At 51.0% G+C, this 14,926-nt stretch overlaps 1 protein-coding gene and 1 long non-coding RNA gene across 3 annotated transcripts in view; one reads left to right on the top strand and one right to left on the bottom strand.

The window, feature by feature from the left end:
* The window catches only part of LOC144770972 (uncharacterized), a 161,543-nt gene extending 147,695 nt beyond the window's left edge, over positions 1-13,848 (bottom strand). The window contains exon 1 of the mRNA XM_078655837.1: positions 13,712-13,848. The gene's annotated coding sequence lies outside the window, so the exon portion shown is untranslated. The remainder of the gene's footprint in view (positions 1-13,711) is intronic.
* Positions 13,849-14,054: 206 nt separating this feature from the next.
* Positions 14,055-14,926, top strand: part of LOC144770971 (uncharacterized) — an 88,855-nt gene continuing 87,983 nt past the window's right edge. The window contains exon 1 of one of the 2 annotated variants that reach the window (XR_013599076.1): positions 14,055-14,305. This is a non-coding gene — a long non-coding RNA (uncharacterized LOC144770971). The other variant, XR_013599077.1, reaches the window with a different exon arrangement.

The raw sequence follows: 14,926 nt of genomic DNA, 5'->3' as shown, positions 1-14,926 counted from the left end.
AGTTTTCCCATCAGCGTGTTCCGTATGGCCCGAATCAATGTGCGTATTGCAAGGAAGAGGATCACTTCAAAAGTAATTGTCCGGCTCTTGCGTGACGCTTGAACGGTGTTTCAGGTGTAAGGGGAAGAGGTGTTCAACATGCCCCTAGAGGTAGGGGCCGTGGAAATTTCTCCCAGAACACAGCTTCTTTTCCGCCTCAGAATTCCATGAATAGCTTTGACCAACAGAATAATGCATCGTCTAAGTCAGCTCAGTACTATGCTGACGACTATTACACCGAACACGAAAATGAGGGTAACGATTGCTAGGACAGCCACGGACAAAGAGAGGGAGTTGTTTCAGTTCCAGTAGATCAGAATGGACCTTATGTCGAGGTAATTACATCAGGAGTGTCAGAGCCATTTCTGCTGGATACTGGTGCTACAAAAAGTTCTATTATGCACTCGAAACTTCCTGGCGCACCTTTGTCTGGCGAAATGAATGTCTCAGTAGGTTTCTCTGGCGCCCCTGTTAGAAATCCGATCTCTAGTCCTATATTACTTTCTGTTGGCCCATGCGAGTTGGAAGCACCCCTCATTCTTACGACAGGTTGCGGTGAAAATTTGTTAGGTTTGGATTTGCTAAAAAGGTTATATGCGACTCTATACTGTTCCCCCTTGGGAGTACAACTTACTTTAGGTAAGAAAGTCATTTCTCCAATGTATTTGTCAAAGGAAAATATTCCAACTGAATTGTTATCACTTCCTGATATACTTTGGGCTAATGGTTCTAATGATGTCGGTCGTTTGGAGATAGTACCGTATGTCATAACTTTGAAAGCCAACGTTAGGTTGCCACGTATTCCCCAATACAAAATATCTAGCGAATGCGAAAAGGCGTTGTTAACGATCGTTTATGATCTGATCGATAAAGATGTTATCGAAGAAACAACAGGTAACGTTTGTAACAGTCCAGTTTTGCCAGTCTTAAAACGTACTGATCCTTCACAGCCCCCTGTGTATAGGTTTGTGATTGACCTCAGAGAAGTAAATAAGGTAGTTATCCCACAGTTTCCAGTTGTACCCGACATTACTGCTTTATTGACAATGGTTCCAGCTTCAGCAGCTTGGTTCTCGGTGATTGACCTGAAGAACGCTTTCTTCAGCATCCCGATTGCTGAAGAGAGTAGAGACATTTTCGGCTTCAATTTAGGAGGACGAAGCTTCCGCTTCAAGTGCGCTCCTCAAGGCTACTGCGAAAGCCCATCAATATTCAGTCAGGCTCTGAAAACACAACTAGACACAATTGTGCTGCCAGATGGGCCAACTTTGATTCAGTACGTAGACGATCTGCTGATCGCTGCAGACACTGAAGAAATTTGCAAGCAAGCCACGTTGTCATTATTGCATCATTTATGTGACATGAAGCACAAAGTCTCTCTTTCCAAACTACAATTTTGTCGACAAGACGTAACCTACTTAGGTCACATCTTATCGAAGGAGGGAAGGAGACTGACACCAGAAAGAATACAGGCAATCGCAGAACTAAGTGCCCCAAGGACACAGAGAGGGGTTCGAGCCTTCTTGGGCATTACATCGTACTGTAGACAATGGATACCGAATTTCTCACTACTAGCTAAACCCTTGCTGGCACTACTCTGTAAAGACACGCCCAATCCTATGCCCTGGTCTGAAGATTGTCAGACGAGTTTCCTCGGGTTGCGTGATGCATTATGTTCGGCTCCTGTGTTGGGAAACCCCAACTACAGTAAGCCTTTTACATTATATGTCCACGAAAAGGAAGGTTGTGCATTATCAGTCTTAACGCAATACTTTGGGGACAAACAGCGCCCATGCGCGTATTTTTCGGCAACTCTAGATCCTGTGGCTAAAGCCCTTCCAAGTTGTCTGAGAGCAACCACCGCAGCAGCTGTCTGCATTCGACAGTCTGCTGGATTAGTCATGAATAATACTCTGATCGTTATGGTTCCGCATGCAGTAGACATTTTACTGAATAGGACAAAGACACAACACCTCACTAGCGCTCGACTATCCAGTTACGAACTTACACCGCTAGCAAGTCACATCCACATAAAGAGGTGTGATACACTCAACCCCGCTACGCTACTTCCCATCCCGACAGAAACAGACACAGACAAAATTGATAACCATGACTGCTGCTTTAGGACAGAAGAAGAGACAAAAGAGTAGACTTACAGGACACTCCCCTTCCCGAATGCAATGATACTTTATGGGTTGATGGTTCATGCTTCAAGTTGCCGAATGGTGATACAACTACAGCATATGCCGTAACGACATTACACACCATTATAGAGACCGCGCGTATTTCCCACAATTCTGCACAAGCCGCAGAACTTATTGCACTTACCAGAGCATGTGTGTTGGCGAAAGGAAAGCGAGTGAATGTGTACACTGACAGCCAATACGCCTTTGGTGTGGCTCACAGTTTTGGGAGATTGTGGCGTGAACGTGGGTTCCTTACGTCACATGGTGCAAAGATACAACATGGTCAGCTAGTTAATGAGCTCCTTGAGTCACTGACCTTGCCACTACAAGTTGCCATCATAAAATGCAGTGCACACAAAAAGATTCAGGATGATGTTGGCCGCGGGAATGCATTTGCAGACGAGGTTGCGAAAGAAACTGCAAGGAACACAATGAGTCGGATGTATGTTGTGGGTCCCGCTAGATGGATTGCTGATGTGGGAATGTGTGAGGACACCATTGAAAACGTGAAATCGATACAAGCCGAGGCCACTGAGAACGAGGTGAATGAATGGAGAGAAAGTACAGGTAGATTAGATGCGAATGGCTGTTGGGTCGAACTATCAGAACACCAGCGATGGCTATTGCCTAATGCATACGTACTTGCAGTAGTAACGATGGCACACGGAATTGCGCACATCAGTTCGAAAGGAATATGTAAACTATTGGCCACAGTATGGCAGAATAGTAATATCCCAAAATATGCAGAGAATGTGGTCAGAAACTGTATGGTGTGTTTGAAGTACAATCCCGGTAGGGGACCCCCAACTCCAGCTGGTCATTTTGCGCCTCCAACGTACCCGTTCGAGGTTTTGCAGCTCGATTTCATCCACACGGAGAGGTGCAACAATCTGAAGTATGTGCTCGTCGTTGTTTGCGCCTTCTCCAGGTGGGTGGAAGCGTACCCCCTTAAGGACAATACCGCCTTGTCAACTGCCAAAGCCCTTGTCAAAGAGTTCTTCCCGAGGTTTGGTATGCCTAGAATTGTCTGGAGTGATAATGGAAGTGAATTCGTAGGATGCGTGATGAAGAGAGTGTGTGAGTGTCTAGGCATACACCAAAAATTCCACGCTGCAAATCACCCCCAATCAGCTGGATTAGTAGAGTGCTACAATGGCACTTTAAAACTCAAACTAGCCAAGATCCAAGCCAGTACAGGTCTTAAATGGCCCGACGCCTTGCCTCTAGCACTCTTGTCAACCAGAATGACTGTGCATTCCAGATTAGGACTTAGCCCCCACGAGATAGTGTTTGGCCGCCCAGCCAACGTCTGGGGCGTGCCAAGACCAAAGAAACTCAGTGAAATAGAACACCCCGTACTGCTTGACTATTTGTGCGAATTGACAACTAAATTGCGTGTTTTACACCAACAGGTTCACAGTTCCTCTCCGCCAGCCTCTGACGATCCAGGCCACCTCATCGAACCCGGCACGTGGGTCCTGGTGCGGAACTTCCAGCGCACCAACAACGAACAACCGAGGTGGACCGGACCGCACCTGGTACTTCTTTCCACGAGATCTGCCGTTCGGGTGGAAGGCAAAAAGAACTGGGTACATGGGACCCATTGTAAACGGGTCCCTCTACCCCTTCCATACGACCGGTGGGTCAATAAAGGACTTGCCGACTCCGAGACAGAATCCGTACCTCGCTTCATCCCTTTCAGCGATGCACGTTTGAAAGAAACTAGTACCGAAAAGGAGAGTGATCATATTTTACAAGGACTTGTGTCACCGTCTATGCAATTGGACACTACCGAACCCGAGACATTGTTTGAAGACCACACCGTACCTGGGAAACGACGGTACAACCTAAGGTCTAGACAAAGAGACTAATAAAAATGCAAACTAATGTGAATTTCTTTTCCCCTAAGAACTATTTTTGATTTTTCAGCTCTCTCGTCCCAGGGAACTTGCTCATTTTTGATTTTCGAACCGCCATCCGGTTCTGCTGCTAGGGTCGCGGTTGAAGTCTGGGGAGTGCAACTGGGGACGTTTTAGGTCCACGGTTCTGGTTGGTCCACGGGAGTTACCCCGGACTGAACAGAGCGCGCTCCCTGGCAGAATCAATCTACCACCGCGGGCAGCAACTAGAGGATGGAGTTTCCTAGGGTAGAGAGACCTATCAGACTCACAAACTTTGAAAAACAGTTATGCACGATACTGTCCAAAAGAAGATTCCTGATAATATGTGTTTTAATGTCATGTAGCATAGTTGTGTTTTTGACTGGTTATACTCTATTGGTATTTAAAGTTACCTTTTTGAATGACACCCAGCCACCACCTCCTCCTACTATTTCTCCACACTACTTTCACCCTCTACCTGAACACGAGTCTGCCCGAAGACTCGAATTTGTAAATAACTCTTTCATTCAACTTCTACACCAACACCAGTCCATAATGAACACCTCGAACTGTTGGATATGCGGACTCATGCCACACACAACCGATAAGGGGATCCCATACTTCATTCTGCAATTCAGTTATTATGGCTCTCTGTGGGCTTTCCAGACCATGTTCCTATTCGCCCTAGAACCATACCCGACCCGTTCCACTGAGAGCGATTCCAGTAACAAGGCACTAATTGCAGGGATAAGAAATATGAGTAGGGATATCGACACATATCTGACAATCCCCAAAGATGAACTCAGTCCCTACACCCGTTGGAACGTGACCAAACATGGGGTTTACCTGATCAAGAGCCAGGCAGCAAAGAAATCCCGCCCAGTTTGGGTAGTGCCCCACCGAGGTCATTTATGTTTACAGGGTATTGGTAGGGATCCCACGGCACAGTTAGGAAAGAGCATTTGCACAGAAACATATGTGTTCGCTTCCCGAACTTCCCCTATACTCTTAGCAGCCAAAGGCACGTATTTCGTCTGCCACGACCAAGCCTACACGTGGTTGCCCCCTGACTTCTCAGGTACATGTTTCATCTCATTTCTGCTGCCTCCCACCTACACGGCCAGAGCAGATTACCATCGGACAAGGACAGCTAGGGGTGTCGTGAGTAAAGACGACACCGCAAGTCAGGAATTCGCTGACTTTGCAAAGGGTTTTCTGCCATTTTGGGGGCCTATGGTGAACAGCAGGTATATTCGTCAGTTAGCAAGGATAGTTGAATCCGCCGTGATTGGAACGGCCGGAGCCCTTGGCATTTTGACAACCGAGCTTCAGTCGGATCGACTTATGACCCTTCAGAACCGAGTTGCCCTAGATATCATACTCGCCGATCGTGGTGGTGTGTGTAGAGTCATCCAATCCAGTTGTTGTATATTCATCCCTGATAATGCGCCGACAGTGTACCAGGCCATCTCTAAACTACATGAAATATCTGGTTCCCTTCACGTTGAGAAAGGGGATTGGTCCTTGCTGGGGTGGTTCTGGGAACTGATCACCGGCTGGGGATGGAAAACACTGATCTTCATTGGGATGATCTTAGCACTTCTGTTTATGTTCTGCCTATGTGTACAGTGCGCTCCTGCACTATGTGGCCTCTGTGCTACTTCGTGTGTACGGAAGCCTGTGTCAAGGGACGAACGGAGTAACAGAATGATGCTACAGCAGCATCTCCACGAATTTCTCCATACCGATTTTGACTCAGATTAACGTGAGTTATTGCCTTACATAAGGGCAAAAGGAGGGTCTGTGGTTCTGAAAATCTGGACCCTGTTGTTATCCAGATATCGAGGTCCAATACCCGTGTCACAAAACATCAACATACCATGACGAATTTAGTATCGACGAACCGATAATGACTAGGACATCATCCCTATGCATTTGCGTCATGATCGGAGGTTGCCAACACCCCTAAATCATAGTTTCTGTTCCGACCCTTTAAACTCCATTTTGTAAGCAGCATCCATCTTGTACCTTGCCCTCATGATAAGTCAATTAAAGGTCGAGCTTGATCCAAAAGGACACGTCCACCTTCCCTGACTTCCCCCTGACCTGTCCCAACTGACTCCACTGCCTTCAGCCAGACCTGTTTGGGCAGCTCCTCGCCCAGTGGCCGAATACGATAGCATCAATACATAACATTCCACAAACCATTCACTACATACAGACCATGCTTTCTGCAAACATGCACCTGTCCACATTCCTTGTTTATGGCCAGTTTTATGACTAGGAGGTGCCCTTCTTTATTGAGGTTTCATCGATATCTGATGGGAGTTCCGGGCCTAACTGGGTAATCTATCAACGAACTGGACATCTAAAATGTGGGCTTGCTTACATGACTTCGCTCTTTGTATTATTGTAGAAATATGTGTATAGCCATATCATAAACTCAAGAATTCTTGCTCGAAGCTATTATTTCTGTATATAAGGAGAAGGCTGGTTCTGTAAAAACGAACAGTCTCCCGAGAACCTACTATCCGTGTGGTGTACTTCTGGGACACGTGTTACTTGGTAGCTACCAATAAAACTTGATCTCTGACTGCGACTAGAAGACTCCGTGTTTCTGTGGTCCGGAACAAGGGAGAACTCAGAGGTCTTCGGGTGTTATCCCCTGGCACCAACGGGTTCCTAAAAACCGTTACCTCAGTCCGGGTCCGAAGCTGGCGGTCACCCAGGCTCCGAAAGCGCTCGGGCTCATTCTGACAGGAATCACTGCACTATACAATTAACACGGCTAACCAAGTGATGGCGGAGTCGCCCTCTCCTCGACATGCAATCCTTCTGGCAGAAAATAAAGAGAAAGGCCCAGGGCTAAAGGCACCAGCCATCCAATATTTGCAGAAAGCAACTTACATATACCATCAAACTCAAATACGACAGCACATAATACAACTCACACGGGGCCAGGTGGCATCTTCCTCTGCCAAAAGAAAAAAGATATATTCTTTCAGAAATCTGCTTCATACTGATGCAAATTTTTTTTTTAGGCCTGGACTAGAGGCGGTGTTATCTGTCTAGCCAGCCCCGTGTAATTGAATTAATTAAATTATAAACAAAATACTTGTATGTATGCTTACAAAGAGTAGGTCTGGGTCCCACATTTTCATCCACTGGCCTGTTCAGCTGCTATCGCATTTTGCATCCACCCATGCAGCACGGGGCACAGGTCAACACACTTAAGCAATTGTTCTTTTCAGTGTTGACAGCAAGGCTCCGGAAGCCGTGAGAGTGGCACAAGCAGCTGAGCTGTGCATTAAAGAGGGACCACACGAACTAGGTATGTCATGTTTATAGAGAGCATAAGGGAGGCCTAAGGCCCACCATAGCCAGACTCCCATTCTAATATTTCTTTGAATGGCAGACATTTTTGTGGGTATCTTATCGCAGATATGAGGCATGAGCAGGGCAGTAACTTAGCTACACAGCCAAGGTGCGTTCTTGGAAGGGGGCCTGAATGGTGCAGTCCCCACCAGCTCTCTGCCATGCCACATAGGCTGCTCTTCGTCGATATCAGCACCTAAGACCTATTTGTCTAAATTCACTACTATGCATCAGGGGACACATGGGTGTCGGCGGAGGGTGTGGTGTGGAGAACCATCAACTTTGCCCACGAAGCGTCCACCTTCCTGCCGTGGCACCAGATCTACCTGCTTTTTTGGGAATGCAAACTACTGTAGGTGTCCGAAGATGAGAACTTTACAATCCCATACTGGGACTGGGGGACGACCAGGTTGCGATGTCGGCACCGACCAGATGATGGGGGGCATCAGCAGTTAGATGTGGGATTTTTGCAAACACCTTGCCTACTATAATTTGTAATCCTCTTATACCTGTCCAAACTAAACCAATCTACAAGTCCCAACATGCAAAGTGTTGTTCATGCAAGAGCCAGTTCTAGTGAGAAGTTATGACGTGGGCCTCTGACAGGCCTCTTGAATGATTCTTTATAGCCATGCCATGTTTTATTTCGCAACACTGTACTATGCAGTATCCCTCACAGCTGTCTTTAGCATGGCCTTCCAATCACTATACTGTGCTGAATCCCTTACTGCTATATTTAGCATATCCATCATACCCTATACTGCACTGTATACCTCACAGCTGCCTTAATCATGGCCTTCATCACTATACTGTGCCTTATCACATGAAACTACCTTTTTTCATGGACTTCCACCACCATAATGTGCATTTTATGTTACAGCTGCATTAGCATAGTTTACCTTTACCGTACTGTTCATTATCCCTCTGAACTGCCTTTAGCATAGTCTTCCATCACCAGGAGCTTTGAGGGGCAGAGAAGGAGCTACCTGAGGTTTAAGCTCCAGGTGCCTCTTAGGACGGTCGGCCACGATTGCTACGCTCCCTCTCTATAGGGCGCTCAGGCAGGCAACGCCGATAGGGCTAAATGGGCTTCAGCCCCTCCCCGTTGTGTGTCTCAGCCCGGGCTGCTGCAGCTGGGGCTGCTGGGGGCTCAGCTGGACAGTGTCTGGAGTCTTATCTCGGGCACGCCTGAGTTTTTCACAGGTCTTCAAAGACCATTTGCATATTTACAAACCTTTGTAAACTTGTTACCGGGGCTTGGTTTTTTCTCTGGTCCCAGGACCCCCAGGACCTCCTGGGCCCCCACTCTGTCTATTCCTTTGCTGTAGTGTGAGAATGCATTTCATGAAAAGGAATATAAAGTAGGGTTGCCAAAAGAAAAATGCAAGCTCTGTGTCATTTAAAGAGCCTGCAAAGACCTCGTCTTGACACTAAATATTGTTATAAATAAAAAAGTATGTATTACTTTGTAATTTGACTTTTAAGCGTTTGTTCCCCTTTAATTATTAGTCGTGGATCTTTCAGGCCGTCCTAGAATACAATTAAAAGTGCTTTCTATTTCTATTTGCTGTTTGAAGGATAGATAGTGAAAAGCTGAAAATGCGGCTTTAGGGGGCTGCTTATTTTTGTGCGGGGAGGGGGATGGGGGGTCTGGGCCATCAAAATAATGAGCTGCCCCCTATGTAGTGTCCTAGCATGGACACGTTCTAGTGTTCAAGTGTCTGTATTACACTTTACACCCACCCACCACAGACGTCATGGTGTCACATGACGCTGGCAATAAAAGGGGCCGAGCGCACGTGCTTGAGGCCATTCCCACTACCCTCATCTGGTGTCTGTGTCAGGTCATTGCTGCACCTAGCATGCGGGCCTAGGGCCCTCCACCACCAATCTTACAATGGCGACGAGGCCGGTAGTGCAGCCCCTGCGTGCCACTGCCCTCGGCTAAGGAAAAGGGGAAGAGAGCTGCCCATCTAGAGGGCATCCCCTGTGGCGAGGCGCGACGCGCCGAGAAGACCGGTGGGCACGTCGGAGCCCCGCAGTGACCGGGAGGCCCTCAGCAAGCCGACCGGAGCCCACCCGCGTCGACCGCCACCACCGAGTGCACCAAGCAGCTGCGGACCGCCCAGAGCCCACCTGCGACGGCCGCGAGGCTTACGACCCCCACCGGAGAGGTACCTGGGCCGGGCGGAGCCCACCCGCCGCGACCGCGACGGAGCATCTGGCCCGCCGGCCGAAGGTGAGCCCCACGGGCGAAGTGCCCGCCATGAACTGTGCCCAGCAATAAGCAGCGCCAGCGGAGCCTACCCGCGGCCTGCCCGAGTCGTCCCCCGCCCCCGCCGCGTGTGAGCTTGGAAGCGGCAGGGGCACAGAGACTGAAGACCGCGTGAAATTAAGTGCGGCCGGACCCGCAATCACCGAAGACTACGAGGGGGAGGGAGCGGAGTAGCTAACCGCCTCCCAACCCCCCTCGCAACGTCATCCGGGCCAGCGGAGCCCACCCGTGGCCCGCCGGTAGTGCCCCCCCCGAAGGAAGACTCTGCAGCGCCGGCGGAGCCCACCCGCGGCCTGCCGCGGCACCCACAACAAAGGAGAGACACTGCAGCGCCGGCGGAGCCCACCCGCGGCCTGCGACAAGGAAGGCAGGTCTCCGCCGCGCAGCGTGTGCATAGTGAAGCTGCTGCGGCGGGAGACCGAAGAGTGGAGCACCATAGGCGTTTAAAACAGCAGGGCCGGCGGAGCCTACCCGCGGCCTGCCTCGAGCGCCCCTGCCCCAGGGAGGAGTGACCGGAGAGACCCGCTCCCCGCCGGAGTGAAGCACAAACCCCCGCCCGCGTGAGGACTGCCGAGGTTTCCGCGGGCGGCGAAGGGAAAGCGGGAGAATGAGGAAGCGCCTGCATGCGGCCAGTGCGGCCGCGATCTAAGGTGCTCCCACCTCGTGGGCAGGAACAAAGTGCCGGAAAGCGGCCGCGCCGCCAATACCAAAGGCGCCCCCTCCTTGAGTGCTCCGTGTGAGGAGCAGAGTGCCGGCAGAGCGGTCGATACCGCCAAAGATTAACCAGCCCCACCGGAGCACTGATCAAAAGGAAGCACCGGTGCACCCATAAAGACTGTGAAATCGCCCCCCCCGCATCAATGCTAGCACAAGCACTCCCATGTGCCCCCACCGCTTGAAGCAAAGTACCGGTGCACCCGGCAAGTACCTGCACCTGTGCCCCTCTGCAGCCATCAGCCATCTGTGAGGCGCATGTGCATTTCTGCCCCCCAAAAAAAAAAAAAAAAAAAGGAGAAAGAAAGAGACTCACCGGGAGGGTAGTTTGAAACAGGCTCCCAGCAGCAGCAGCTCCAGCCCCCTGTGCACTGTGACAATAGAGTGCACATCAGGGGAAGACAAGACAGGCTGCTGACAAATCCAGCAACACTGCCACCCAGTGGCCAAATGCAAAAGTGCACCTGCCTCCACAAAGACTAAAACAAGCATTGCACAACGCAAGAAAACTCACGCAGCAAGTAAGTTCTCCACAGCGCAAGTGACAGCGAAAGCGTCGAAACTCCCGCAGCAAGAAAGCATCCAACCTCTCACTCAGCAAGTAACTGCGCAACAGCGCCAGCGACACCCACACACACCAGCAAGGAGTCGGCGACTGCCAGTTCCAACGCGACGTGGGAAAAGGCACCAATGCCTCACAAAGCATCCAAGCACTGACGTCTGGAGGAAACGACTGCCAAGCACTAGAAGAACGTCCAGGGAAACGACGGCCGCGATCAAATGACGGAGAGAGCAGCGACGCCTTGTGGCCACAGGCGCTCACCGCAGCATCAACTACTCCCGCCAACGGTCCAAAGCATCAAGTACCCGACGACAGCCAAAGCAGCAAGTACCCAACGTCACGCCACAGGCGTCCCAGAACCCTGAACAGTAAGTGCGCAAACAACGCGCCACGTGGCGACGCACAGCCACCGCAAGCAGAAAGAAGAATGCAGGCAGCGCCATCGCGCAGAACAATCTTCGCGAACGATCGCCCATCAAGTGCCGACCCGCGACAGATCCATGGCGCCGCCCAGGAGCCGATCCCCAGAATGATCGCCCATCAAGTGCTGACCCACAACGGGTCCCCCAGGAACTGTTGTAGCGCAAAGTCCGACAGGACGACCGAAAGCAACCTGCCAGGCATCGGCAGAAGTGGACCACCAACCGGTCCAGGACGTTCAACCATGAACAGGTCTCCAAACATGGACCCCCGAACGTCACCAACAACCATCAAGAAAAGAAAGCATCAATAAAAGAAGGTTCGCGACACCAACTCTGGCTGCTGAGGAAGAAGGAGAAAGTGTCCCCGACGAGGACAAGACCAGGGGTACACATGCAGGGTGCGCGCACTGCATGGAGGACCCAGGTCAGAAGAGAATACACAAGTTTGGTCCAAGTGATGTCGCGATGCAGAAGGAAGAAAAGGTGAGATCTGAGTGGCACGTTTGCCACCGTGAAAAGGAAGGAAGAAAAGGAGAGATCTGAGTGGCACGTTTGCCACTGCGAAAAGGAAGGAAGAAAAGGAGAGATCTGAGTGGCACGTTTGCCACCGTGAAAAGGAAGGAAGAAAAGGAGAGATCTGAGTGACACGTTTGCCACCGTGAAAAGGAAGGAAGAAAAGGAGAGATCTGAGTGGCACGTTTGCCACCGTGGAAAAGAAGGAAGCATATCCATGTGGCCTGTTGCCACAGTTAAGAGTAGAAGGAGAAGTCAGTGCGAAGCAACGTCCTCACAGAGAAACAACTAAGGAATGACAGAGAGGAGTGCAGGAAGACGAAGACCGCTCACTCCCGAAGAGAAGTAAGGTGACAAGTGCCAGGACAACGGTGAGCGGAACACGAGGCCGGAAGAACACCAGTGGCAAAGAAGACCAGCTGACAGACGATGTTTCCGCACACCCTGGGTCTGCGGAGAGGAGCAAGCGAGACCGTTAGTGACATCCACCTTTGGGGTCACACGGACACTGGACACATGCCAGCCGTGGTGACCCAGGGGCAGAGGCCTCCGGGACGCAGTCCCCGCGACGAGAGACGGTCCTCCGACGCCCATCCGTAAGGTCCGGGGAGGGCGAAGACGTCGCAAGCAAAGACAGAAACCAACAGCTACCTTGGGACGAGGCTGCGGAATCTGAGGTGAGACACATCGTCTCTTCCATACCCCCACTGACGGCGGCGCAGGAACAACTGATGTGGACACATCCAGCCCAGCGCGAATCCGAGAAGAGGACCTCAAGGATATCCCGTGGCAGGGGAACACCGACGAGAGGGGTCATCCTAGTGAGAGGGATGCCTTGCAATGGATCTGCCTTTTGCCAAGTAGGACATAGACTACAAATAAAGCCAATGCCAAGGCCGGAAATCGTGCATCATTCCCCGGCGAATCACAAGAACTCTAACTGCACCCGTCGCCATGGAAGTGAGCAAAAGAAGGACTGAGAGGACAATCTCGTAGCAGAGTCATCAACAGACTGTTTCCATTCGAGCACCACAAACCGGTGCCACTGTGAATTGATGTTACCCGCAACAGGTTGAACACCATCTGTGATTCCAAGCAGCGGCGGATTGAAAGACACTGCGGAAGCTGAACACTTTACTGCATCCTGATACATGTTATTTTCCCCACAGGTTGATTTCTGAATGTGGGTCTTTGCAATTAAAAAATGGGAGGGATGTAGTGTCCTAGCATGGACACGTTCTAGTGTTCAAGTGTCTGTATTACACTTTACACCCACCCACCACAGACGTCATGGTGTCACATGACGCTGGCAATAAAAGGGGCCGAGCGCACGTGCTTGAGGCCATTCCCACTACCCTCATCTGGTGTCTGTGTCAGGTCATTGCTGCACCTAGCATGCGGGCCTAGGGCCCTCCACCACCAATCTTACACCCTACTTTATTTATTTATTTATTTATGCAATTTTATATAGCGCGGACTTTACCCGAAGGTGTCAGAGCGCTTCACAGAAGGACCAATAATGATATACAGGAACAAAATACAAAAGCAAACAATAGGTTACATGGATCAACAGTGACACTAGTGAGCACGTGACTGTCAGTTTGTGGCGGGATCCGCTCATGGTTGATCTCCTCACCCTGACCCTGGTGATGCCAGAGCAGCAGCTGCAGCAGCTCCCCTCAGCTCTGGTCGCTGTGAGGCCTCCCAGGCCCAGGACCCTCCCCCCGGCCGCAGCCAGCACTCACCGCCTCCTGCGGGGACCCCCGTCCCGGGACGCGCCGCTGGATCTCTCGGGGATCCGGCGGGAGGGGGAGGGGCGCGGGATCTCTCAGGGATCCACCGGGGCCTCAGGGCCTGCTCCTGGGTGCAGGATAGGACTGAAAGACACTGCGCGTGCGCAGAGGCGAGACACGACTGCCAAGATCGGAGCCCAGGAACACTGCGCGTGCGCAGAGGCAAGACAGTCTCTCAAGGCCGCATTACAGAGGCGCAGCCTCAAGAGGCACACAAGCACTGACGCGTGATGCGAGGGCTTTCAGAGAGACGTGCTGCGCATGCGCAAAGACAAAAGAGGTCCGGAGACCGGCCAGCACCGCCTGCTTCTGCACCGCACTGCGCATGCTCAGAGGTTACTTTTCGGCAGTTGGCGTTGATATGTAATAAATGACTGGGGCCTGACCTAGCGCAGCTCGGCCGCTCTACAGAGAAGGGATCCTGTTCACCAGACCGTGCTCTAGCGCACGGCTCCCGCAGGAACACACTGCGCATGCGCACAAGCACTGACGCGTGATGCGAGGGCTGCCAGAGAGACGCGCTGCGCATGCGCAAAGACAAAAGAGGTACTTTTCGGCAGTTGGCGTTGATATGTAATGACGAAGGCCTGACCTAGCGCAGCCCGGCCGCTCTACAGAGAAGGGATCCTGTTCACCAGACCCTGCTCTAGCGCGGGGCTCCCGCACGAACACACTGCGCATGCGCACAAGGCCTCCCACAGGCAAGTACTGCGCAAGCTCAGTGGGGGAGATGACTTTATTACGCATGCGCAGTGGGAAGATTACGATACTGCGTGTTGTGTCATGAAGTTCAAGAACACACGGAAAAGTAGACGTAATTCTTAAAGTGTATATTCAGGTACTACGAGCTTGCGGGAGGGAAGGAACAGCTGTCGGAAAGTGACAGAGTACATTGGGGTCAGGGTAGACGTCATATAAATACTGACATCGCATTCCATGACGCATCATAACATTGGCCAATCACGACAGCAGGAAGGTGGAAGTGCAGGGGAAAATGATAGGAAGACTAGACCTGCGACATCAAACACAAAGGTGAATGTCTACAACAACTCATAGTCTGTGGAGGTCTGAATAATGAAGGCCACTCGAGGTTTTGAGGGTTAGTTATTCTTTATTCGACCCGGACCCCCGGGAAACACCGCTGCTATGTGTTGCGGTCGGCGCCAG

Source organism: Lissotriton helveticus, chromosome 7 (genome assembly GCF_964261635.1).
Source record: "Lissotriton helveticus chromosome 7, aLisHel1.1, whole genome shotgun sequence".
Taxonomy (NCBI): domain Eukaryota; kingdom Metazoa; phylum Chordata; class Amphibia; order Caudata; family Salamandridae; genus Lissotriton; species Lissotriton helveticus.
Note: the sequence above shows the minus strand (reverse complement) of the source record. Positions and strands in the feature narration are given on the sequence as shown.